The sequence below is a fragment of the Parus major genome, chromosome Z (assembly GCF_001522545.3).
Source record: "Parus major isolate Abel chromosome Z, Parus_major1.1, whole genome shotgun sequence".
Lineage (NCBI taxonomy): Eukaryota > Metazoa > Chordata > Aves > Passeriformes > Paridae > Parus > Parus major.
The window spans coordinates 20,426,594-20,452,669 of NC_031799.1; the positions used below are offsets into that span (position 1 = coordinate 20,426,594).

At 37.0% G+C, this 26,076-nt stretch overlaps 1 protein-coding gene across 10 annotated transcripts in view; it reads left to right on the forward strand.

Annotated features, from left to right (window-relative positions):
- Positions 1-26,076, forward strand: part of ERBIN (erbb2 interacting protein) — a 116,811-nt gene that overhangs the window by 12,834 nt on the left and 77,901 nt on the right. For 9 of the 10 annotated variants that reach the window (XM_015652939.3, XM_015652940.3, XM_015652938.3 and 6 more), the window contains one exon: positions 7,387-7,498. The exons of the other annotated variant lie outside the window; for it this stretch is intronic. The gene's annotated coding sequence lies outside the window, so the exon portion shown is untranslated. The remainder of the gene's footprint in view (positions 1-7,386; positions 7,499-26,076) is intronic. 10 annotated transcript variants of the gene reach the window in all.

The window sequence follows — 26,076 nt, forward strand, 5'->3', positions numbered from 1 at the left end:
ATCATGAAAGAGTTGTTTTTAATATAAAAAAAACCTGTTTCTAATTCTTCTTATCAAGATCTACTGATAACTGTTTTTGAGGTGCATGGTGTGGGTGTTTCTAAGTTAATCAGTTAGTAGTAGGGGCTGTAGAAAAGGAATTTAGATGAGAAATGTGGGTGCAGTAGAGACTGGTTGAATGCATACCAGCTACTATCCTTGCTTTACACCCAAACATCTGAAGGTTAATAGAAAATGTGTTATTTCATGGGCTTGATTTAGGACAAATCACCTTTACTGTCAACACTGGAAATAGGTTGCATTCTGCTCTAAGTCATGGGCATCACAGACTATAAAGTGGCAGCTTTCTGATGCTCTTGGAAGCTTGAACTGCATTTTGTCTGTCTTCACTACATTTTAAGAACAATGGCACACGTGAAAGATACATCTAGATCAGTGGCACTATTGTGTATATAAATACAAATTTTTATAAATCTATTCAGTGTATCTATTTATGGTTTGAAATACAGGTTGATATTAATTGAATGTTTTTCTAAATGTTTTTGTAACCTTAATATTAGGGCAAAGTGAACAACTGAGACTCTGGATAGTGCTTCTTTACAAAGCAACTGCCTGTACTGGTCACTTTGGAATTTATAAAGGTTTTTTTCTTTGGTTAAAAGAAAGTAAATGTATGTAAATTTCGTATGTACCATGTTGGGGTTGATGGTCTGTATACTTTTGTGTGCTTTATTCTCATTCCCTCAAGTCTCTTATAAATTTAAAACATTAGGTAGGCAGGTAATAGACTTTTTGGTACAAAAACATGCCCAGCATTTGCTGAGCAACAGTGTCTTGAAGTTCAGACCACATCCTGTGAATATTTCTTTCAGTTTTGTAGAGTAAAACTGGCTGGTACAGTCAGTGTCTGGACCAAACTGGTCACTTGATTCACTGAGCATCCTTGCTTCTTCTTGGCTGCCTGTAGATATTTATCATCATTAATTTTTTTTCATTTTTATAATTCCTCCCTCCTGCCCCACCTCTCCCCCTCATCAGAACTATGAATCCAAGGCGGATTAAATTGTAAATGTGACACACATGAATGAATTTTGCCAGCCTGTGCTATTGTGACTATTAAAATATGCTTGTATAAGTTTTTTGATACATCTTTTTTGTACTAAAAGAAAAATACCAGTAATAATGAAGTTCTCACCTTTGCTATCTAAAGGAGATTTAATTTGTAAAGTCTGTGGCTAAATGTCTGGTCTTTTATTCTGCTGCATCTGCTCTGTGCACTTCCTCTTTGCTTCCGGTGTAGTTCTTTTCTTCAGAAAGAAGACAAGGTATTGAAAGGGAAGACACAGTATTGAAGGTGGAGACATGGTACTGATGGTCAGTGAGTTGTTGAGCAAACTGATCTAAATGAAAAAAAATTCTCCCCAGTGCCTTGCAGGTTTAGGCTTTTTGTATCAGTTATTGATTTGACTTGCAGTGTGATTATGCAAACTCTAGCTGTAATAAAAGGCAGGTGTGAGGGAAAAGCAGGGATTACTCTTGCTTCAGCAAGCTCTAGTTTGAACTTTGCATGATGGAGATTGACTTGCCTGTTGAGTTCCAGTTGTTGGTTTGGAATAGTCTTTCACTTACCCACTGTAAATGTAAATGTCACTATTCATCATCAGTGATTTGATCCTTGATAATATATACATAAAAGTCAAAAGTGCAGGTAAGAACTGGGATACTTATCCAGTTACATCTCCTTTTTGGCAGATTTATAGTCTACCACCTCCCATCTCCTATTTTTTCTTGCCTTAGGGAGATTGACTTATAGACTTGAGACAGTAGGCTGGGAATTTGATGTTTCTCTGTAAAATGGTTTTTAGTTGCTGCAGGAGTGGGAAATAACTAACTATGGAAAAGGAGAGGAAATGGTGAGGACCTTTTCTCCTGAAAGCTGTGTTTCAGAGCACTTGCTTTTGAGACGTGTATCTAGCCTCTTTAGTTAGATGGGATTTCTGATTTTGTTTTTCATTATCTAGAGGGATCTCTTGATTGAAACGTGTAGGTCAACAGTATAGGAATGTGGCATGCTATTCCTTCAGATTAGACTTCAAGGCTAGTGTGAGTGGAGAACTGACAGATGAGCAGTTGGTATGATTAGTAAACAAGTTATATGTTACGTATTATTACAAAATGATGGACTTAGAAATGTCTGTCACTTAGAGTGTGCAATGCCTTTACAGTATTTTACTTTTTCAATTTCAGATAGGCAGGGTAGAATCACCTTTATTCATGGAGGGATTGAAATTAAGGGGGCAGAGGATGGAAGAATAGAGGACATTTTGCTTCATTGTTCTCAAATATTCTAGGAAGATTGCCAGCTGGGTGTGGAGGTACTGTGGATTTGCAGTGAGGAGCCTTGTATAGTGGCCTCATTTGACTGTACTGCACTCATGAAATGCAGTATGTTCCTGATCTTCCTGTTTCCAGAAGGGGCAAGCCCCTATATTGGAGAGGAGGTTGCACTCATGGGTGTGAAGTGAACAGAAACAGCTGCTGTTACCCACTTTTCAAGACTGATACTGTGCTTATCTCTGCTTCTCTGGAGAGACTAGAGTGCAGTGATCTATTAAAGCATTAGTGAGTTTAAAATGTATTTCTTGTTATCTGAGTTTAAATTTCTGCCTCCAGTGCACTTAGAATCATCTCATGACAAACCTTAAAACTGAGTTGAGGACTTTCTCCTTCTACAGGCAAACCAGTGTTAGTAGCAATTAATTCTGATAACTTAGCTGTACATTGCCTGGTTACTGGAATACTAAGGTGTCAAATGGATAGGTCTCAGCACATCCTTAAGCAGTTAAGCTATTGCTCATTACAGCAGTTGTCTATTTGTATGTCCTGCTCTTTAGTCTGTAAAATGACACCTTATCTTCTGGCTGATTGATAAGTATTTCATGTAGTATTTCAGGGGAAATAGTGTTTGCTGTCAGATAATTTGTTTTTCTGGGGTTCAAAGCCAGAAAAAAGCTCAGAATAGATTATGTCCCAAATTTTCTTGAACATTATATTTCGATGATAGCTTATGTATTAGGCTTTTTTCTTTCAAATTATGTAGTACAGTAATTAAGCTGTGTTGGATTTGGAGATACTGAATTCTTCATGAAGGTAGTTTCTAAATGATGATGATCTTCATACTTGAGAGTGAGTAGCTAGTGTAATAATACTAATTTCTCTGGGGCTGGAATTTTGAAAATGTGATGCAAAGGTTGGTTGTTTCTTTTCCTTCCCTAACCCCCAGATTGAAAATATACTAGGATTTTCTTATTAAATGCATTCATAGTCTAGTTAGTTATTAAGATACTGAAGTGTACTGACTTTACAAATGAACACAGAAAAAGTTGCATGTTTTTTGTGTTTCCTTCATTTGTTATTTCATTTTTGAGAGTCTATCTGTAAAAAGAATCTAGAGTGTGGTAAATTGAAATTGACTCTGAACCTGAGGACAAGTGTTTTTTTCTTTTTTTTTGTACAGTTTTGTGTTTGCATTAATCCCTCCCCCTCTAAGTGAATGGGTGACTGAAATATTATCAACTGCATTCACTTTTACTGTTTTTAGAGTTGCCTTTCTCCTGCATTTTTTCCACTTAAAACTCAAAGATTTTTTTTTTTTTTGATGCTGTGGTTTTAGGATTTTGGGAAAGAGTCAGATTTTGAGGGACTGGCGTGTAGTTTCAGTGCATCTGGCATGTGTTAAAATGCTGGGCAGAAAAGGTCTATGAAAGGTAACTATGTATTTTTACATTTGTTCTGCTGTGTGGTTAGAATAGAAGATGAACACTGCTTTTTAGGTGTATGTGCCTGTATTTATATCTCTGTATCTTGAAATAAGGTGGGGGGATATTTAAAGATACAGAAAAATTATTTGTTCTCTCTCTGCTGAGATCATGCATTTTCTGGTATCAGTCCTGGCACTTGAATATGAACTGTGAGTCTTGCATGCTGGAGCAATAGCCATTAGAGAAGCTGAGCTTAGTGAGGTTACTATGTACTGCTGGAGTGGGTTTCCTTCTACTCTTCCCCTGGAGTCATTAAACCAGAGAAGAATTTAGGATCCAATGTAGAATTTAAGTGTTAAGATTTCTGACAAATCAGTCAGCTACTCAACATCAAGTACTTAAGCTCCCAAAGTATCTGCAAGTTGATGCCCTCTCCTGCCAATCACCTAGCTTCCAATAACCATATTATCTTTTAACACTTTTAATTATTGTAGTTGTGTGTTTAAGCACTTACTACTGTTTTGTTGTTTTTTTTTTTTAAAGTGGAATACATACCAAAACAACTTCTTGTAATATAGGCAAACTCATTTTTATATGTTATCTGTAATTATATGCATCCTCTGTTTGTCCAGCTTTATGGAAAAAAAATATACAAATTATATACTTGATTGCAGAAAACAATTCATTCCCAACTGCATTAATATGTTTGCTGAAGTATTGATTTTGTATGTGCACTGCTAGTAGTTACGCTCATATATTCTATTTTTCTTATTTGGCACTTTGGATTCAGCTCAACTATGCTTAAAAAAAATTTAAATAGCATTTTTAATTTTTTCATGGTAGATGAAGAAAATGGAGGGGAAGAATCCTGAGGTACTAAATGATTTTTTTTCCTGTTCATTGTGAAAGCAAAACGTTACATTTTATGCATAGATATACTGGTGCAGTTGCACTGACTTAATAAGTATCTCAACTAACCTTTTTTACAATGTTAAAACTCAATTAGTAGAATATTTCTAAATTAATTTTACTGCTAGTTTTTTCCATTACTCACTGCTAGCATTAGTTGCTCTTATATTGCTAAGATAGTGGTGTAACGATGTTTCCTGGCTCTGAGTGGAAGTGAAAGTAGTGTCCTTTGTGGTGTTCCATTTGGCACCTTTTTCCAGTAGGCTTAGCCAAAGTTACAGGTATCCTTGGTTTATAATGTAATATTACAAGTCATTTTAGCATAGACTCTAGGATACATTCTTGCAAACTGTGAAGTACTTGGTAGCAGTACTAACCACATCTGATTTTTCACAGCACTTTAACAAAATTTCCTATAGATAAGCAGACCTTGATCATTCATGTCATGTTGAAAAATGGAATAACAGTAACAGTGAACTAGATACAGTAAAATGGAAAAAAATGTTCTGTTTTTTAAGTTTTGGGGTTTTTTTGAAATGCCGCATTCTTTTCACAAGTGTGATAGTGAAATTCAAGCTGATTCTCCTAATCATCTTTGCAGCCACAAAAGCTCCAACATACTGTCTGCAAAGGATGATTTACGTATTCAACAGCTCAAATCTGGCTAGTTCTGGAAGTCCTGGTTGTTCATAACTGTTCTGAAATGGGTTTATAACTCAAGTGTAATATGGGTCCTTTTTTTGTACAGTGACCTGCCCATCAGGGGTTTGAGTCGGATTTGCTTGTTGGTATTAATTACGTAGTGTGTTTTAATTCAAAATTACAAGTCTCTGTTAATGGAAAAGCCAGAAGTGGACCGTAGTCTTAGTTCTACTTTTTAAGTTACCCTGTTGTGGGGAAAATTTGCATTAGGAGAAGTGTCAAAGGTCTTTCTTCTAGTGATGTGTAAAATTCTTATTTTCTTACTCCTCCTCAGCTGTTAACTTTTGGAGTCTACTTCACCACCAAGTACTTGTATTATAGATGCCAAGTAGTTACAAACTTGAATAGCTAATGTGGAAGCAACAGCATATTCAACAGTGCATTCTTTATCTATAAAGATGCCACTTATGTCTCAAATTGAACTGCATCTTCTCTGGAAGGTCACAAGACAAGAGAGAGTAAAGTTAGTCAGCTCTCCTTAGTTAAGAGCTAAGAAAGCTATTCAGACTTTATGTCATAGACCATCAGTTTCTAAACAGGGTGTATATGAAGAGAGTTGCTGGCTAGATATAAACTTGTTTTAATGTGGTACTTATGTTAGTATTTGGCTGTATGTGGGAAAGCAGTAGGAAAATGTTAGAGGGAAGGTTCCAGAGCCACCACTTTAAGGGACAACAGCCCAATTTTTTTATTCCTAGGAAAGTAGCAGTGCATTCATTAACCATGGCGTCCTTCAGAGTCTCTAGTTGGAGTGGCCATGGCACCCTGGGGAGCTGATAACAGCAATGTTTTGGAAAAGGTAGCTAAGAATTGTTAAACCTCTCTATTACTATGGATGCTTTAGGGTTTGTTAAATCTTACAGTGTTTTGGCAGTGGCAGAAACACTTTTATTTTCTTGACAATTCTGTTGCCGTTGTTTGTCTTAGAAACTTTAGGAATCTTGAAACTCCAGGAATCATGAAATTCAGTTTTGTGACTGTCTATTAAGAACTAATCAGGATCTGATCTCCTGAAGAATAGCTTGTTTCAGGAAAGATTCCATTTATCAACGTACAAATCTAGATTGATTATACCATTTTTGGGTGGGGTGTATTAGCTGTTCTAAAAACAGATAAGAAACTATTATTCTGGTTTTTGGCACTGTATTTGAACTGGCTTCAACAAACGTCACCAAGATGAGGCCATGCGTGTGTTCCACATGCATCTTAGATGTACTGCATTATTCTGGCCTACTAGCCAGGACCAGATATTAAAACTTTGTATTCTCAGCATACAGGGTGTATGGCAATACTCCACAAAAGCTCACCAGGCAGAGTAAGCTTCTGAGAAATAGATCCAACTACTTGTAAGCAATTGTCTCCACTCTCGCCAATAGCTGTGGCTGCAGACCTTGAGTAAGACCTCATATTAAGCTAAATGAAAGGCAGCTGGCAGGTCCAGTTAAAATGATTGAAGGATTTTTTAAAGACTCATCCGTCACAGTGAGTTTTATTTCCCCATGAGGGCTGTGGGAACATTCACGTCTGTGTGGGTGGTATAGATTCTCTTTCAGAGAACACACTTGAGATTCACCAGGACTTTAAAGAGTGCTTTGAAGAGGAAGCTGTTCAGTCCAGGTCGAGCACATAACTTCTTGTTGGTTTTGGTTACATTTTGTTAATCTGATAATTGACTCCATTCATATAAATAACGGAGCTGTTCTGAGCTCTAGCTTGCTAGTAGTGTATATGTTTTAGTTTTGGCTACGGTAGGAGGAGATCATAATCAGTTCTGTTTTCTGTATTTTGACAAATGCTTTTTCTGTTTGCATTACATTCAGATTTGACAAAGAACAAAAATGAATGTTGGTAGAATGGTGGTTGTTGTGGTAAGCTACATATTACTGCTTCTGTGTTGTCTGTGTTTGATTCTGGTGTAGAACAAAGTAAATGTGTGGATTTGAAGCTCTTAGTTTTGTGCAAGGCTGCTTACACCCATCATTTTGAAAACACTTCTTTTAATTCTCTTTCACAGATCCATGTGGATGGTTTAATAAACTGTTCGACGTCCTGGTGAATCTGTGGTCCCAGCTGAGAAACTGATTCAGGCTCCTATGGTGTAAATTGGCAGTGGTGGAGTGATTTGGGTAGGTGACTGTGCACATATGTTGAAGGAGATAAGGGGAAACAAATGTTTTGGCACAGTTTTTGTTTCAGTTACACTTTTCAATGTGTGTTAAAATCTCCCACTCACACTTAAAAGAATGACAAATTTTTAACTGCTGAATTTGTATTATGGTAGCTTGTAGGGATGATGCATAAGAAATGTGGATTGTATTTGCTTTCTCTTGAGGGGTGCTGAGGGTATTCACTGTACTGGCACTGTCTATTGCACTTGGGTCACAGAGCATGGTCTGTTTGTGTTTTAAAGTTGGTATAGCTTTGTGTCAACACTTGTGTAGAGGCAACCTGACTTCCATTACTTCTGCTCTATTTTTCTGCATTATTTCCTTACTTTGAATTAATAACCCATTTTATGGTAATGTATTCAGGTTACTTTTGTGCAAAAATAAAATGAATTTTAAAGAAATATTTCTGCCCTGGATAAGCTAACTTAGACACTATTTTTCTATCTAGAGAAAGGTTAGAGTGATTTGGGTTGGTTTTATTTTTGCTTTGGGGGAGTCAGCTTTTTTTTGTTGTTGTATGCAAACAGTATTGTGGTTCTGTATACTTGTTAGATTGTTAGTGGTATGTTTAGAATGGGCTAACACTGAAGGGGTTTTTTTTAGATCTCATTATTTAATAACAGATGCATTTAGATGCTCAGGAGGGGGTCATAGAGGAACAGGGAAAAATAACAAGAACGATGTGGCCTTTTTTTTAATAATTTTTGTTCCTAATTGTAGTGCCACAGAAATCTTTAGTAGATTACAATATATACTGGAGTAAGATAATATACTGTCTTAGTCCTAATAAGGACTGTTGAGAAAACACTTTTTTTATTCTGCTCTCACCATCTTTTGGTCTGATTCAAGAATGTATTTAGCATGCACCCACAAATATGTGTAACTAGCCACAGAAAATGTTTGACTTTTGAGAGGGGAAATATTTTAATGGCAAAAAGAATGTTTTAAATACTTAATAATTGCAGAAATTATGGGCTTGGAAATAAAGAAGTCATGATACTTAAATTAGGAAAAATTGTCAAAAGACAGTACCAAGTGAAGGAACTTTTTCTTAAAAATGAGTTCATGGGGAAAGAGTGGGTTTTAATGAAAAAAGTTAGGTTTTGGGGAGCACATTCTTTTTTTTGAGGGAAACCCTAAATATACATATATATATATATATATATTAAAAGTACTTGATATTTTGTGTGAGGCTTTCACATTATTGTTTCTGTACATCCTACACAGCTTTTAAAAGTGCCATTTTTCTCTGTTAAACTTTAGAGAGTTCTTTCATAGTTCTCTGACTAGAGAGTGATATTCTGGAAAAAATTGTCACAAAAGAGAAAGAATTTTACCATTTGGATAGGCTGGGACTTCTAATAAGCTGCTACTGTTCCGCTTACTGCCAAGCTAACCACAAAGTGGAGAATTCAAGCAGCAGTGCACAGCTTGGATTTAGAGGAGGTTCTTCCCTTTTTTTAATGCTACTAATATTGTTCAATAACATTGAATATATGTAAGATAATAGACACACATATTTCAATGTTGCTAATAATTTTATGTTAAATTAGAACATTGTTTTAGAATCATAGCTTCATTGTGAATCTGCTTGTTTTTACTTGGAAACCCTTCAGTATTACTGGGGTAATTCAAATGGTATGCTTAAATCTAGAGTTTGTTTCTTGTTTTGCAATGGTTTACTCTTTAGTCCCTTTTTCACTCGTAATAGTTGATTCATTAGCAGCCTTGATTAATGAATCTTTACTGGGGGAAGAAAATCTCTACCCACTATAAAGAACAGGATTGTGAAGTGAATTCTTTTTCATAAGCTTGTGGCTGCTTATTCAGATGTATCTTTAACATCTGAATTGTAAAGCATGTTGTGATAAAGTACTGTAAACAAAAGATCTAGTAAGTGTTCCTCATGTTTTGTGATCATCTTGGATAGAGGCTTTTTAATGCCAATTTAGTGTGTGTTCTCCAGCTTCTCAAAAGTGTTGTAATGAGTAGGTTTCTGGAAAAGTCACTGTAATATGTCAAGCTGCTAAATTCACAGTTTGACAGAGCACAATGTTAAATGCTTAGATCCAATGTGAAGGTAATGTATCAACATGTATTTACAGTTGCTGAATACAGCATGGAAATAGAGACCATAAACAAGTTTTTACTTGTGAATAGCCAAAGTACATGAAAGAAACATGAGACTAAAAGTTTTCGGGTTTTTTTTTTTTTAAACTTTTTGTAATCCATGCACTTCCTGATACATTAATTTGACAAGATTGAAATCTTCACTCTTACAGAGTATAACAGCTTCTTTTGCAATGTATTTGGAGTTTATTTGGTCTTCTGAAAATGCTTTATTTAAAGATGCAATTCTGAAGCTGTGTAATTACAGCTAGTTAAGAAAATTACTATTTCATTGTCTTGCTATCAAGACTCTCACCTGAATAAAGAAAACTACATTGACTGAAAAGGATCCCCTGTATCCCATCCCTTCAGTGTTCTTGTGACTTCTTTATTTTGGACATGTTCCAAGATTGTTACATAAGCTCTAGTTTGCATATTTTATCTATGAGCCCTCTTGACTTGCTGATTCATTTCTCCTTGTAGCAATAAATGTTGCCTGAAATCTCCCTCTTCCTAGTTATATTTGACAAGTTCTGGCGTGAAGTGCCTGCTCAAACGTATCTCAGGTGTTTCAGCTGTGAATGTTAAACTAGTCAGCATGAGATGTATTTTATCTTGGCAATGCACTTGGGGAACTCATTGTTCTGTGAGCCTGGTGTTCCCTGTAGTGCAGGAGAGGTTATGGACAAACTGTCTCAATAACTGAAATAATTCTCAGACTCATAGGTACTTCTGCTAACATATTTTAGACTGCTTTGTTAAATGTGTTTTTTGTTTAAGGACAAATGAAGAATGGTAGTTAGTTTGTCCCTTAAAATGTGTGCACTGCTAAGAGAGTCTAAACAAAGATTAAGTTATCATGCAGTTGACTGGTGTGATAAGCTTGCCGGCTGTCACATGGCCAGAACTGGGTATTGTGAGGAAAACATCCTGTCTCTGTAGAGGCAAATTTAATTCTATGCAAAGGCTAGATGTTGGGATACTCATGCTTGCATTACATAAGTAATTCTTGAATCTTGTTTGTCAATTTAATAACTAGCAGATAAAAACTTCTTAAGCAGCGTTATAAATGTGTGGTGGTGTCAGAGAGGAAGTGTGCAGAGAATTCTTCTAAAGTATTTAAATAGCATGGCACATTCTGGCTTCCTCTTCCCTCTCTCGTTTTCCATCTACATTGTTCCATGGAGATAGAATCAAGTACTAGCTAGTGTAGGCGAGTAAACTTGCTTTTGACAGTTTTTGAATGCTAGCGCCTGTTTCTTCAGTTAAGATATCGCTTCTGTGTCTGTCACAGACATCTCTGACAATTTCCTCCTTTCCTCTTGTTTCTTGTTTCCCCCCTAACCCCAGGATATTTTTTTCTTAATGATCCAGTTGTATACATTATAATATTAAAGTATATTTTCCACCTTTTGGGAAGAAATGATGGTGAGACAGAAATGCCTGAAAGAATGGTTTACTTTCAGTAGGCAGCTGTGGGTAGTGGTGATGGATGTGCCAGAGTTTGTTTTTCTGCCAAAACACTTTTCTTTATATGAAGAATTGTACGAGTTTACAAATTTAATTGCACGAGCTTATATAAAAAGTACCGTTTCCTTCCTGTGGCATTCCTGTGTCAGGAGGATCATACAACAATGGTGTTGGAAGCTACAGATAGATGTCCACATCAGGATGAGAAATACGGGATTTTACTGAATAAGACCAGGTGAATTTGAAGCTAGCCTATCTGCATCAAGTCCAAGGAAGCCTTGTATGCAGAAAGCAAAAGGAATGAGTTGATTTGATTTATAGGGGAGGAGTAGCATGGGAAGTGCTGTGTGTTTTGAAATGCTATATTGCCATGATGATGTTATACTAGGGATTGCGCATCTGTGAAGACTTAGCCATCCAAGACAGACCATCATTTTTGTATAAATGGACAAAAGGCATAGTGTTTCTGCAGGTCCAAGTAGTTTTCTTAAACTTCTGTTGATAAGCAAATGGAGACAAAGATTCTGTTAAGAGTGAGGTAGCTGACTATGTAAGTGGTATAAAAGGAGTGGGGTTTTCTTCTTATGGATCAGCAGCTTAATTTTAGGGTGAAAAGAGATGACAGATTTTCCTCAAAAAAAAAAAGATTTGAAGCAAGTTTCAGTTACAGAGAAGAGGCAAGTCGAATATCTATTAAAACATGTGCAGAAGGAAAACCACCCAACTTCTTTCTAATACAAATGCAAGATACTGGAAATACTGCTTATGAAAGACAGATGAATAATTCTAAGAATGTTTATACAGAAAAAAGTGTTGGGTACTCAGTTTGAAGGAGAAAAGAAAATGCTTATGGTTGATCTGCATAATGTCACTGACCCTTGGTTGAAAAAGTGATGTGTTTGATAGTTAAAATAGCTGCTTGCAATTTAGGAAGGGCAAAGTGAAGAAAAAGGACAATTCTATCTTTATGAAAACTGAAAAAAAAACCCCACTTATCAATTGGTTTTCTCTGTGACCACAGCAGAAATAGCTTGCTATGGGCTATCAAATTGCAGTCACATACAGGATGACTAGCTCCCTAAGTACAGGAAACTTCATTTTTATGTGCAGGTGGTCTTGTACTACTAATACGAAAATGTTCATTAAAAAAGATGATGGATGCAGTATTTTTAGAAGTAATTATAAAAGGATTTGGAGTCATACCTATTATTGAAAGGAGACAAATAACCAGTAGTGTATTTAAAACCTCCTTGTTTTTGATAAAGTATAAATGACTGTGAATTGACTTTGATTGTACATAATACATATGAGGTTTAATCAGCAGCGTTTATTTGTTCCTTTTTATAAAGATCACTTGGAAGCCATTCAGTGAAATCATCTGTATAGAATTCCTTTTCTACTCAGTTTTAAAGGGAAATCAGTTAAAGGATGTTTTAGTAGATGCTTAGAAAACATTGAATCTAAAACAGGCTAATACAGTAGTGGGAAGTGTGCATCTGTTAATTAAATGAAGGGGAAAAAAGCTATAGCAATGAATTGTGGGTTAGAAGCTGAAGACTTCAGAAAGTAAAGAATGAAGGGGGTCTACCTAAGATATCTAGGATGTTAATGTTAGGACCATTAAAGTGAGCGACAGTGAGATAAAATATACCAAAATACAGTTATTTTTTATGAATTTAACAGATATATTTAATTTCCTCGGCAAAATAGGACACTAGTAATTGAGAAAGTTGAGAAGAATTTGATGATCAAACTGATTCCTTGGTAGGCTTATTCAACAGGCAAATGGTTCACATTTTAAATTTTTTGATTGGTCAGAAAATTGATTGTAATCCTGTAATTAATTATGTTCATTCTGGCTTTATGGTAGAGGATTAATATCTTGCCCAGAATATCATGTAAAACGATGTTTTATGCTGCCTTTCTCTACCCCTTGAACTAGTTGTGTAAGTGAGAAAGGAGCACTGCTTATCTTTTGCATTCAACCGCTGCTGTTTCAGTATACAGAACTGCTTGATTTGACTCGTGGCTGGATGGAGAAGCCTCTCTGGTCTTTTTTCCTAATACCAAGCCATGTAAAATTCAACTAAGAGAATGTTCTTACACAGTTGAGATGTTTATGTGGTTTTTACTTCAGTCCTTCCTTACCTTTTGTGTTAAAATGCAGGCTTCAGGTAAAAAGTATTCCAGAATAAATCTCTATTCACAGTTACAAATGTTGTAATTTATTTTGGAGCTGAAATACCTCCCTTCAAATCCAGAGGTAAAACTTCCTGAAAGTTTGAACCTTTTGTAGTAGGTCTGTTTCATGTCGGGCCATGAAAACGATTGGAGGGCTCAAATATCTCTTCCTATAAAGACAGGCTGAGAGAGTTGGAGTTCTTGAGCCTGGAGAAGAGAAGGCTCCAGAGAGACCTTACACCTTAGCACCTTTCAGTACCTGGAGGGAGCCTGCAAGAGAGATGGAGGAGGACTCTTTGCAAGAGTGTGTAGTGACAGGACAAGGGGGGAAAGAGAGTAGATTTAAATTGGATATTAGAAAGAAATCTTTTACTGTGAGAATTGCAAGGCACTCTAAACAGGTTGCCCAGAGGAGCTGGGAATGCCCCATCTCAGACTAGATCAGGGTTTGAGCAACCTGATCTAATGGAAAGTGCCTTTGCCTGGGGCAAAATGGTTGAAACTAATAATCTTTAAGGTCCATTCCAACGCCAGCCATTCTATGATTCTGTGAAAACAGAAGGCAGGTTCTATAGCTGTAGTTGAGCCAATTGGAGCACAAGGGGAAAGAACTTAGCTTTTTTCAGATATCAAGGAAATGGCTTGACTCCTGTCTCTCACTGTAGAATTGTGGGTTTCTTCTTCTCCCTAAATAAAAAAAGTCAGGACTCAATAGTATTTATTCTCTTGGATTTTATGGTTTTTATTAAACTTAATTTTGCCTACTATGATTTAGAGCAATAAAGAAACAGACCAGGCAGATATGTCTGCTTTAAATTTTCTTCTTAGAAAGCCTAAATGTTTGTATCAGCATAGCTGTTCTATTTGGTTTTTATGCATGTATTTGTATAGGTGTAACGTAAGTAGTGCATTTTCATTCAGGATGGGTAAAATAAATTCTTTTCCAAAGCTTTATGATTACCCTGTGTGTAACCTAAAGGAGTTTCAGTAAACAAACTGGAATTGCCTCTCATGATTCAACACAAGCCTAGGATAGACAACAGGTTGATTGTCCTTCAGAACAGGTGACTTAGCTCAGTAGAGGAGCACATTATGTGGGGGATGGTGACAGTAAACACTTTTCAGTTTCATGAGCAGTACTATTTGCACAACAGCAGCCTTGTAACTGTTAGGATTTTATTTTTAAGCATTGTTGTGAAGGCAAGAGACAAGGAAAATACAAAGGAATACACAGTGAATTAATTTTATATATCTATATGGGAATGCTATTGAGAGTTGCTCTGAAGAATTGATGAAGCTGAATAGATGGTGCTAGAAGCTAACTTTACTGACTGAGGAGTCTTCCTTTTGATTTTGTCAAAATAGTTTGAAAAAGTAAGTGAAAATAAGCAATTTATATCTTTAAAGGAAAAGAGGAAAAATAAGAGTACTTAAGACAGCAATACAATTAAGCAGTCTCCTAGAAATTATTTTTGTAATAAGTTTGTGAGGTTAAGGTTTTGTTATGTGTGTTTTGTTGAGTCATGTTGCAACAGTCATGTCCAGGGAGGTGCAGCCACTGGTGACCAACGTGGGAAATCAACTCAGGAATCCATTTATTGGGGCATCACCAACACAGGAATTAACCCAGCATAATCCAGAGATGGAGAACCCAGAACTAAGGCAGGGTGGTGGGCTTTAAGGGGTAGAGCAAAGCTGGAGTTTAGGGTCTGGGTCTAATAGGGACACAGCAAGGGAGAAGCCCCAGGAGCACAAACCAATAGGGGTACAATAGGAGGGATTAATGCAGCAGAATATGACGAATTGCAGCACAAGAAAGGCTGAACACCTCGGGCTGACACCCCACGAGAGATCTGGGGGTGGAGCAACTCTTCCCGGATTTATAGGGCACATTCCCCTAAACGGAGGGATGGGATCCAGTCTTCCTGGGACTTCAAGCCACGCCTCTCACTTTAACCCTGTCTAAAAGCAAATCCCCGCCTCTTTGTGGGGTACTCCACAGTGTTTGGGGCTGGGGACAGGTGTGACTGCAGAGATTCAAAGGATGAAGAAACAAGGAGAGTTGTGGGTCAGAATAATGGACAGAGTACTGGTGATTTCCAGAAGTAAGCAAAGCATGTGATAAAAACTTTGCTGATGTTTGAGTTTATGTCCTGGTTTTATATGCATTGAATTTAAGTAGACAATCCCCAGCTGTGCTTATCATCTGGACAATTCATGTGAGACGGAAGCATGTCAGAGACACTAGTATTAGAAATGCAGGGGAGAAACCTGGGGCATGAAAAAACCCCATGTTGAAACAGAGGGAAACAGCAGAGGACTGGGGAGGAATGGGGTGACCAACAGCAGAAGAAATCAAAATGGAAAGATATGGAACCAAGAGAGGTGACTCTTTAGAGGCTCTCATCATTATTAAGGACTTTGTCACTGGAAAGATCACCTGGAGATCTGTACTATATTTCTGAGAAATCTTGGACTGACAGGAGATATTAGCAACTCAACTCAGATTTTCTTTTCCCTTTTTTATATTTTAATATTTCCCTTTTCCTTATTTTTCTTTTTATTCCCATACCTTTGAAAGAGTCAAATTTTTACTTAGGGTCAAGGCTCCTTATTTTCAAGCACATGAACTCTAGTGTTCTTCACATGCATTTAAAGCAAAGAATAACCATAGAATATAAAGATTTGGTATCTGTAGGGTGTGATTACCCAGGCATTTTTACATCTAGCAAGATTAAAGTTAAAGGCTCATTAGTCTTAAACTTGTGAGTGGGTGTTAGATAAATTGGTTAAGCTCTGTCTCTCAGTATTTGCTATTTCAGATTTAGATGCTGGCCTGCCAGTCTAATCAAAGCTGTTGAAAAGGATTGTTTCTTTTTAAACAATGTGCTAATAACACTACCGCTATCTAACTGCTAATGCTTATTCTGGGCTCTGCTTTTATGTGTCATACTGTTAGCATTTATTCCCAGCCCAATCTTATTATTGTGAACACTAGAAAAGATTAACTTCATGTGCATTATTTTTTGGACTTCTGTAATTTCATGGGAAAACTGGACTATGTGCATTGCCATAGAGCACAGACATTAAAACTGTTGAGTGATTTTGTCCATCATTTTAAGTCTGTCTAAATTCTAATCCCTTAATGGTATTAAAATGAAAGCTGGTATCTAGAATGAAATAAGTCCATTAATCCCACTACTGATCTTTAGTACTGAGGTTTTTTCCATAGTGGAAAGTATTCTAGTGCTTTTTCAATGGTTAACAGAGCTGGCTTGCAAGTTGGGAATCAACCTGTTGGAAAAGGTTGATTTTATTCTCTTTTTTAGTTGCTGTGTCTTATGCTAGCCAGAATATTGCTTAGAGGTGTCATCTAATGCAGTTTTTCTCCTAGAAATTAGAATCCAGTAACCTGCAGATAAACAAGTTACTTTTTTTATTGCTACGAAAGCTTTAAATACAGACTTAATTGATTCGCCTAGATCTTGTACTAGCTTGTTGGTGAAGATCTGGAAGATCCAGAAAAAACCTAATTTTTAGATAAAATAGATGTCAGGTTGTTTTGAATGTTTATATCTTACTGTTTTTGTCTTGTCTCAGAACTGAGAATTGAGCAGTATCTAGAAGCCAGAAACCCCTAAGAACCTCCATTGTTTGGCTCTCAGATCTAATAGTGCATTTCACTTATTACTGGAAGACCTTTTGAACTGTAATGGACAAGTACAGTAAAAAGGATTTTGAAAGATATATGGATATAATCTTCAAATGCATTTTAGGAGATGCATTTTGGTAGTGCTCCTGTCAGTATAAGAAGGGCATATTCCTCCAGGCAGTATATTTTTACAAGACCATCGTGCAAAGAATGAGAAATCGGGAATGAGGAGAAGCCTACTCGTTTGCAGACTACACACAAACTGCCACTTCTCTGTGTGATGCTGTATTGGTTTAAATTTAATTTAAAAAGGGTAAGAACTGAGACAAAACAACCCTCACTGCAGTCTCATTATTGAAGGGAATATAACAAACGCATATCCTGCTCCTTTCCAGAATTGCCGTCCACACATGATTTTTAAGTAACAATTGTGGGTTTGTTTTTTTCAGATTGAGAAGCTATGTCCGAATTGGTTACTTCAAGTTCAACCAGCAGAGGGATTTTTTTTTTTCAGATAGGAACAGCTAGGACTATTTTCCAATCAGTCAAATTTAGCATATTAATTTCCTTAAATTATCTTGTGAGCTGGGGATTAATTACCTTGCAGCTCTGTAATTTCAAATAACAGAATTTTTTTATTATCTTAATGAGCAGTTTGTTAGGGTTCAATTAACTAATTTTAACTAAACAGTTTAACACAATAACTGAACATTTTAGTTCAGATAGTTTATGGGCCTGGATTGTTTTGTGTGTTAAGAGGGGGATTGTTAGCCTGTTTCATAGCAAAAATCTAGGGGGATTCTATAGCATCTTTTCATCCGTGAAACAAATCACCTCCAATAGTATTTGCAGAATATAAATTACCTGTGACAAAGGGGTTGGGTAGCTTTAAATTATATGATAAAAAGTGACAATTGTGCTCCATCATGGGTTCATGGGCTGGTAGTGAGATCTGACAGCATGCCAAGGCTTAGTGTTTAGAAATTGGCTCAAACCATGAGATTAGGCAGTAGCATTAGTCTTTTCGGGAGTAATATGATAATGTCACAGAGTTACAGATCATACTTCAGTGACAGATGGCGCATGCCTGTGTGAAGTGTAGTAGGGTAAAAATACTTCTTGTTTTGATGTTTTATATGTTTAGTCACCATCAGTAGCTGTAGTAGTTACTTACAAATTTAATATCAATTCAAACAGGAAACACCAGCTTCCAGGAAGACACCTGTTCAATTGTCCAGAGCTTAAAAAAAAAGTTTTGATACTGGACATTTGCCTTCAGGCTATATCCCTACTTCAGATCAGTGTGTTTTAAAACATTTTTTCATATCTCTGTTTCTACCTTGTTGCTGCTTGACTATATCATTTTTGTTTTCAATATAGAAATGTATTATTTCTCCTAGTGTCTTTGTTACTGTTTATAGACAACATTAAATTTCAGGTTGGTGTGTGCAATTGAAACTATAACAAGTATCTGATAGTTCTTTTTTTATTTAAACCCACTCAAACAAACAATAAAACACAAATATTTTTGTTTTATGTCACATGTTAAGAGCACAGCTGAGGTTTCCTTCGTGAATATGAATATTTAGCAATTTTGCAAGCATGTTGTCAGATTGCTGATTGTATTTGTAATCAAACTGGCCAGTGAAGTCTCTTAATTCAATTTTGTAAAGCAGTGGGGAACAAAAATGCAGAAGGAAGTAAAAGGTTCATCATAGCAATTGTTAATTGGGAAGTTATGCCTCTACACATGTTGGGGGGAAATAACATCTAAAAATAGCTTTAAGTGTTGCTTGACTAGCACTGCTCACCTCTGCCCTGAAAGGAAAGAGAACTCAGGAATTTACATACCCTAACAATGACTTGGCTGGTATTGTGAGATCTATAATTAAGTATACAATTATAGCAACTGTTTGCTGATAGTTTCTTCTCTTTTTGAGACAATTTCAATGTGAAATCTCCATTATGCTATAAAATCATGTTTCTGAGCTATGTGAAATGTAAAAGATTAATCCAATTCCTAATATCAATTTCATAACATACTAAGATAACTTAGGTTTTATTAGTTCTAAGAATTCAGTATTTTATGCATAATTAGATAATTTCAAGTATAAAGACTCAGCTGTTTTAACAGCAGTATCTCCTGGACCAACCAGTAGCTATAAAAGGCCACAGGCACAAGATGAATTCAAACATTTGATGCCACAAACATTCTCAGAATTGATAACATTTGTAATCTGAATTCTGTCATGACTATCTGTATTTTGATTGTTTGAAACAGCTCTAGGGTTTGGTTTTGTGTGTAACCTGTGTCATAGCTTGCAGAATATCAGCCTGCTACAGCATGTGTATTGAAGGTATATTTGACTCCTAGGTTTTAAATGGAGAGAAATAGACCATCTTTATACCTTCATTTCTTACTATTGGGGTGTAAAACAATGTGGTTCATCCAGAGTGCTGGAAACCTATAGTCAAATATTATCCAAGAGGACTCGAACCTTAGGTCGTTTGTCAGGACAAGAATGCACACTCTATGACAATCTTGGGTTCATTCAAATGGAGGATTTGTCCTAGGATTTATTTGGTTAAGTTTCACATATTATTGGAGATTTCAGTATCCAGTTTTTTATTCCATGTGCTTTCTGTTTCTCTGATGATTGGACACACTTGCTTTAGTATCTAGATCACTTCTTTTTTCTTCATATTAAGTAGTTAACATGTTATCTGTTAATGAGTCAGCATCTACTTATGCAATATTTAGACAAGTACTGTTTGCACACAAAGTGTGGGTGTTGGCTGCCACCAGCATTTTATACATGCCCATGGTCTCTATAAGACTTGGTGCCATATTTCTGGAGTACTGCATAAATAAAATTAGATATGTCCCTCCCTAAAGTATGTCAATATCTAATAAAAGATGTAGTGTAATTAAGTGGGTTGTTGTAGTGCATCTAAAGGAGGAGGATAGCAACATTGGGGGAGGAAAAAGTGTTTATCTGATGAATGGCAGTAGACAAAAAGAAACAAGGATCATGATAATAGCATAATAGAAGTTTATGCCCTAATTAATTTTGATCAAGTATGTCTTTTCTAGAAACAGCAGTGTACATTCTGGTGTTGTTTTGTTTGTATATATGATCAAGTTTTGTGGTTTTAGCTATAAATATTACTACTGATTCAATTGTTATAATCTGTCTTATGTATTTTTTCTCTTTGTCACTTCTTTTCCACATTCCTTATCTTTCCCATCATCAGTCTCTCTTGTTCTGCAGTGAAAAAAGGCTGAGTTCTGACCACATTTGCTGTGGCTAGCAACAGTAGGACTGAAAAAGCTTTGGCCTTTTGGAGAGGTCACTGTCTAGAATCCATGTGCTGATGGGAAACTAAAGAATGAAGGGGGGCAGGGGTGAAAAGGAACAGGACTGCATAGGAACAAAGGGTGAACACACCAGATGTAAAGAGTTTTCTCTTCAATTTGCAGTCTCTCTTGTTATACTGAGTACTTGTGTCACATTGTTTTTGGTGCTAATTGGCCTCTCTATGTCATATAGGTATGTTCAGTTATCTCAAAAATTCATGTTCTCTAGTAGCAGTGGAAATCTTTGAAATGGCTGAAGCTTGTGTGAAAGTTTTAGCTTGAAAAAAAGAATCCTTTTTTTCTTTTTCATTCCCATATTGAATCAAGTTGTAGTCTTTCTGTTACCACTAACAACACAGCTTCATCAGTTACGGTCAGGGTTAACTAGACCTCAGTGTGTAGCTTTGCACAGCTGCTCACGTTTAATCACTGAGTTAGCACAACTGCCACTTTCAGAAAAATGGTTAGGTAAAAAGTTGTGGCACTCCACAGGGTGCAGACTGTTGCTGTTCTGAAATGTGTTGGGTTTGTCCTTAAGAATGATCTGTGAGGCCAAGATAAGTGGTCTACAAAACCACCTCCTCTGGTAGTTTGCTGCTGTGCATGGTTTATTTTTTGTTTTTAATTAAGTTTGGGTACCTGCTGTATTGTGTACTTCCAAGACAGGAATCAGGTTGTTATGAAGAGGTTACTAAATTTGTTTATTTAGAGTTAAGACAGGTGTATATTAAATGAATACAGTGTTTAAGGATGCTATGAATAGTAATGTTTTAATGCCTTCCTAAAATTCTTTGTTTTTAGTGTTAAGTTGGGAGTAGAAAACCAGTGTTGTTTCTATTTTCTGTGTTTTCATTTTTGTCTTGGTTTTTGGTTACTTGAGCTAATGTGATGGCATTGAATAACAGAATCAGTAAACAGTAGTAATGCCTTAAGCAGAATGATTAAGAGCAGCATACAGTAAAGTTTAATCCTCCTCGCATTTACCATTGATTTATAGGTTTCAATAAATTTTAAGTTTGTGAAAAATAACTCTACTTACCTGTAAAGCAGAGTATATTGATATAAGCCGTCTTCATTCTGCAAAGGGAATTGCCTGATGCCATTTTTTTGATCTGAGCTGGAACATTTTACATTATGCATTCACGTATGATTGAATCAATATGTGATTATTCAGGTGCTTTAGGAAGACTTGGAATATGACTATCTTAGACAGTAATTGCATTGTCTGGAAAATTTTGCTAGAGTAGAGGCACAGGAACATATAACACCATGGTTAACAAAAAACACTAAGTCTCAGCTTTCTCCCCTGGAAATGTTTCCAAATAATCCAACTGATCTGCTTCCTTTTTTTACCATCTGACATTGACTTCAACTCAAAAGTAGAGTTTGAGTTTGTAGCAGCTAATGTTGGTTCGCTCGGATGTGGTTAGGCTGGCTGGTGGGTTGGACCACATGATCTAGGGAGGCAACTAAGAACCTCCATCATTCTTAAGTTCTCAGTGCTTGGGGAAAGAAAGTAAAATAGTGCTATATCTTACTGCTCCTCTGGAGAATATGGGGTTTAAAGGCAATTAAAAGTCACAATGTGATACTTCCCTGCAACAGCTATGCCTTCTGAGGGTGTTGTAGATATAACTGTTTATGCTAAATAACAACATGGTATTTTGTTCTTTATATTATAGAATAACTTTTCAGAGCATATGTGCTGAGGCTCATACTTTAGGAAACAGGCATCTTGATTCGTATATGATTTCTTCCAGTTTGATGTGATCTGAAACTCCTCCAATCTGGTGCATGTACATTATGGCAGTTTTTCACTGATGAGATCACATGCAGACATACTGGTAATTTCTACACTAACTGTACTGTTATAAAAGGTAGTTTTGAACACCAGACAATTTTCCTAGGTCTAGGTATGCTTGTTTTGTTGCAAAACCATAATTTGCACTCAGAATGTTTTGACAAGTTTTTTGTAGCTATGTCCACTGAGGTGGAAATACTGCCTTTAAAAAAATTTAGGCCACAGGTGCAGTCTTCATTTATGTATTGGAGACCCTTTTTTGACCAGCTTCCTCAAGGAAAATTCAGCAGCTCTGATATATTTGTGTGTGGACAGGTATGAATGTGTTTCCTTAGCTGTCTTGTGCAAAAGTGCTGTTACGATATTGTAGATAAAAAAACTTCGTTGCATTCTAGGCAGGCCATTAAGTTTTAAGATAATTAAAAAGGCCTCTAATCGAACTGTGATAATCTGACAGAACAGTGAAACTCTTGATAATAAAATGTAAGTTATATAGGAAGTCAGCCAGTCCATGGACCTGTCGTAGTGCCTTTCCCATTCCATATGTTGGTCAGCATATCTGTAGCCCTTGGCAGAACACTTTTGAACTGCATGTCCCCTGCAAGTACACCAGCAGGTTATTTTGGGGCATTCTGGAAGCAAATGTGAACCTTTGTGTGCCTGCTTAGAATGTGCCATCAGCTGTCCTCTTCCTGCATTAAAGAATCCTGGATGTCAGCAGCTGTGACAGCATTGGTACTAAGAGGTAACAAATCCTCAAGTAGGTCAGTCTGATGCTTAAGGTAATGTTTCATTATTAACATCTTAGACTTGACCACCTAAAATCAGTAGAAAGATAGTTCTGCTCCCTGAAACTTGATAGATTTCTGTCAATGAGATATTTCAGTGTTTGCTTCACTCTAAGTGTCTGTCTTTGGTTCAGATACTGAAACAACAAGAAAGAGTGGGACAGGATGACAGCATCTGCTTCCAGGAAAAGCAAGATGGATTTGTTTTTGAGATTGGTTTCTGGATCCTTTGTGTCTCCCTGAGCTTTCTCTGTTATTCCTCCTTGTTCTCCAGTCTGGGAACCTGAGATGAACTAAGCTGTCTGTGGTCTACAGGCCTTTCTACTTTGTGCAAAATATGTTTAATTTCAAAAGATAGACTGTCTAGAGATAAATATTTTCTCAGCTGTGTTTATCTTTTGTTTCCTCGATCAAAATCATATGTTGTTTTGTTTATTCAAGTTAGCTCACTGTAAGCCACACATTTCTGTCCAATGTGGCAGGTTGTGAATTAGAATATTGCCAGAAAACACTGCCAGTAAAACTTACTGTCATTCTGTATGAGGTGATTATGCACATCTTCATGTGCTCCCCTGATACTTAAAAAATAAATCTGGTTATGGGTATCCTTTGGCAGGCAAAGTCTTCTTGTATGGTGATACCAATGGTGCATACAGTTGTTCTTCCTCAGTCTTCTTGGAACCCCTGGTGTTCCTCATCCCCATTTGAAATGGCACAAAAACAGCTAATCTCCTTGCCCTAAAATTGTTCTTGATTTACTCAACAGATGTTAGTGGTTCAGTATGGGATCTCTTTATGCTTAGTACGAGTCTCTGGTATGGATAATTTTGATCAGTCTAAAGTCTTTGTAGCTAAATGTACTTTCTTGCTTAATATGAATGGCTATTTAAGGACAAGCACAGATCATCTGGATTCTGCAATACACTCCTGGAGTTATTTAAAGAAATACTTTGCTGGTTTTACTGTTTTCAGTATTTAAAATAGAGGATGGTTATCGAGGGATGCAGTTGTTAAGATACTTCCAACCCTTCCTGAAATGAAGAGCGTGTTGTGGTTTACCCATTCTTTCTTGCTCTCTTTTTTCTGTTTCATTTTGGTTTTGTTTCCTAAAACAGTTTGAAGAAGGTAAAAACTGCATGGGCCTCATTCATTGTACTGAAGTATGACCCTGTATCCTCATCTGTTTTGTGAAGGTTTGCTACATATTCTGGGTACATCAGTATTCTTTCAAAGTTGACCTCCAAAAGCAATTGAAAGAATTCTGAGGATTTGAGGTAAACTGTAACCCCATTGTAGAAGGCAGCCAAGTTTGTCAGACCTGAACTTCTCCTTCGTGAAGACATGCTGGATATCACAAATCATCTTTTTGTTTTCTGTGTGCCTTAACAGAGTTTTCTGGAGGATATGCTCAGTGGTGATCTTTATGGGCAGTCAGGTGAGGTCTGACCGACTTGTAAATTCTTAGGTCTTTATTTTCCTTTTTAAAAATGGTGGTTATGTGTCCTTTTTCCAGTCTTTAGAACTTCCACAATTTGTCAAATATTATAGGTAGTGGCTTATCTGCTTCCTTTGTTAATTCCTTCAGGATCTATGGATGTACCTCATCAGGTCCCATGGACTTGTGAACCTTCACATTCACTTAGATGATTTCAAATCAGATCTTCTTCTACAGCAGGTGGTTAGTTCTTCATTGTTCCTGTCCCTGCCTTTGCCATCTGCAGCTCTGGTGAGGTGGCTGGAGAACTTCCTGGTGAAGACTGAGACAGAAAAGTAATTGAGTGTTTTGGCCTTCTCCATATCCCAGGTAACCAGTTCTCCCATTTCCTTTGGAGAGGACCCACATTTTCGTAGTCTTCCTTTTATCACCCATGTGCCTATAGAAGTAACAGAAATCACCTTCCTTCTTTAAGGAAGGAACCTTAAAGATCATCTAGTTCACACCCTCTTTGTGTGGACACTTCCAAAGATGGGGCATCCACAACTTTCCGGGGAATCTGTTCCAGTGCTTCATCATCCTCATGGTAAAGAGTTTCTTGTACTGCACACAGTACTCTTGGTGGGATGTTACAAAGACCAGAAGAGAGAGGCAGAATTACCTCCCTTGGTTGCTGTTTGGATACAGGTCAGGATACACTTGACTTTTTGGGCTGTGAGCACACGCTGTTGTTCAGCTTTTTATCCAGGAAAACCCTCAAGTCCTTCTTGGCAGGGCTGCTCTCACTCTCAGTCTGTGTCTGGGATTGCCCCAACCTAGGGCTGCTCTCACTCTCAGTCTGTGTCTGGGATTGCCCCAACCTAAGGCCTTGTTGAACTTTGAGGTTCTTGTGGACCTGCTTCTGAAGTTTGTCGAATTCCCCCTATATGGCAAAGAAGCTATCTTATTGAAGCTTTTCTTGTTGCACTTGATGCCCCTGGCCAGGTGTAATTTTTCCAGTGCTTTAGTCTTCCTAACCAGATCCCTGACTGCTCAATCTTTCACTATTTTTCTTAGGCTGTCTGTTCTTGTTATCACCCTCTGTAGTCTAAAGCCAGTGGTAAATTGGAACTGAAATATTTCAGTGGAATGAGAAATACTTGCTCAGTTGTGAGCAACCCTGGAGTGCATCGGAACGTGATTGGAACGGCTGCTCTGGGTCAGACCGGTAGTCCATCTGGCAAGAATTTTCTAGTAGCATTTGGGTTTTAATTAAGAAAGAGTAGGAAAAAGATGGATACTTAAGATAGTTCCTACAAGTACTCTCTCGGTAAAACTGAGTGCTAGAGCTTTTTGGTTAGAGAAACATACTGAGAGTCAGTCTGATGTGATTGATCATGTGCTAGAGAGAGTATGGTTAAATAAGATTTCATTAGGTATTTTTACCTTGAAGGTAAGCTACTACTAGTAATCTAAAGCACTTGATACCACTTCTGAGGTCTTTGTGATGTTGCACCCTTAAGGGGAAGGGAGCACCCAAGATTTGTAGATAGTCATTGATTGAAAGGAATGGAAATCAGATGATCCACAAAAGCTTATGAAGTGTTATTAGTAAATTACACACTTGGCTTGGAAGTTGGTATGTTAGTACCCATGGCACTGTCTTTTGGATAAAGAGGTAGGGTGTAAGGGAGGAGAGAGATGAATTAAAGAGCAGGAGAAAGAAAGGAGAGGAGGAAGGAAAGAAGGAACGAAAGAGATTA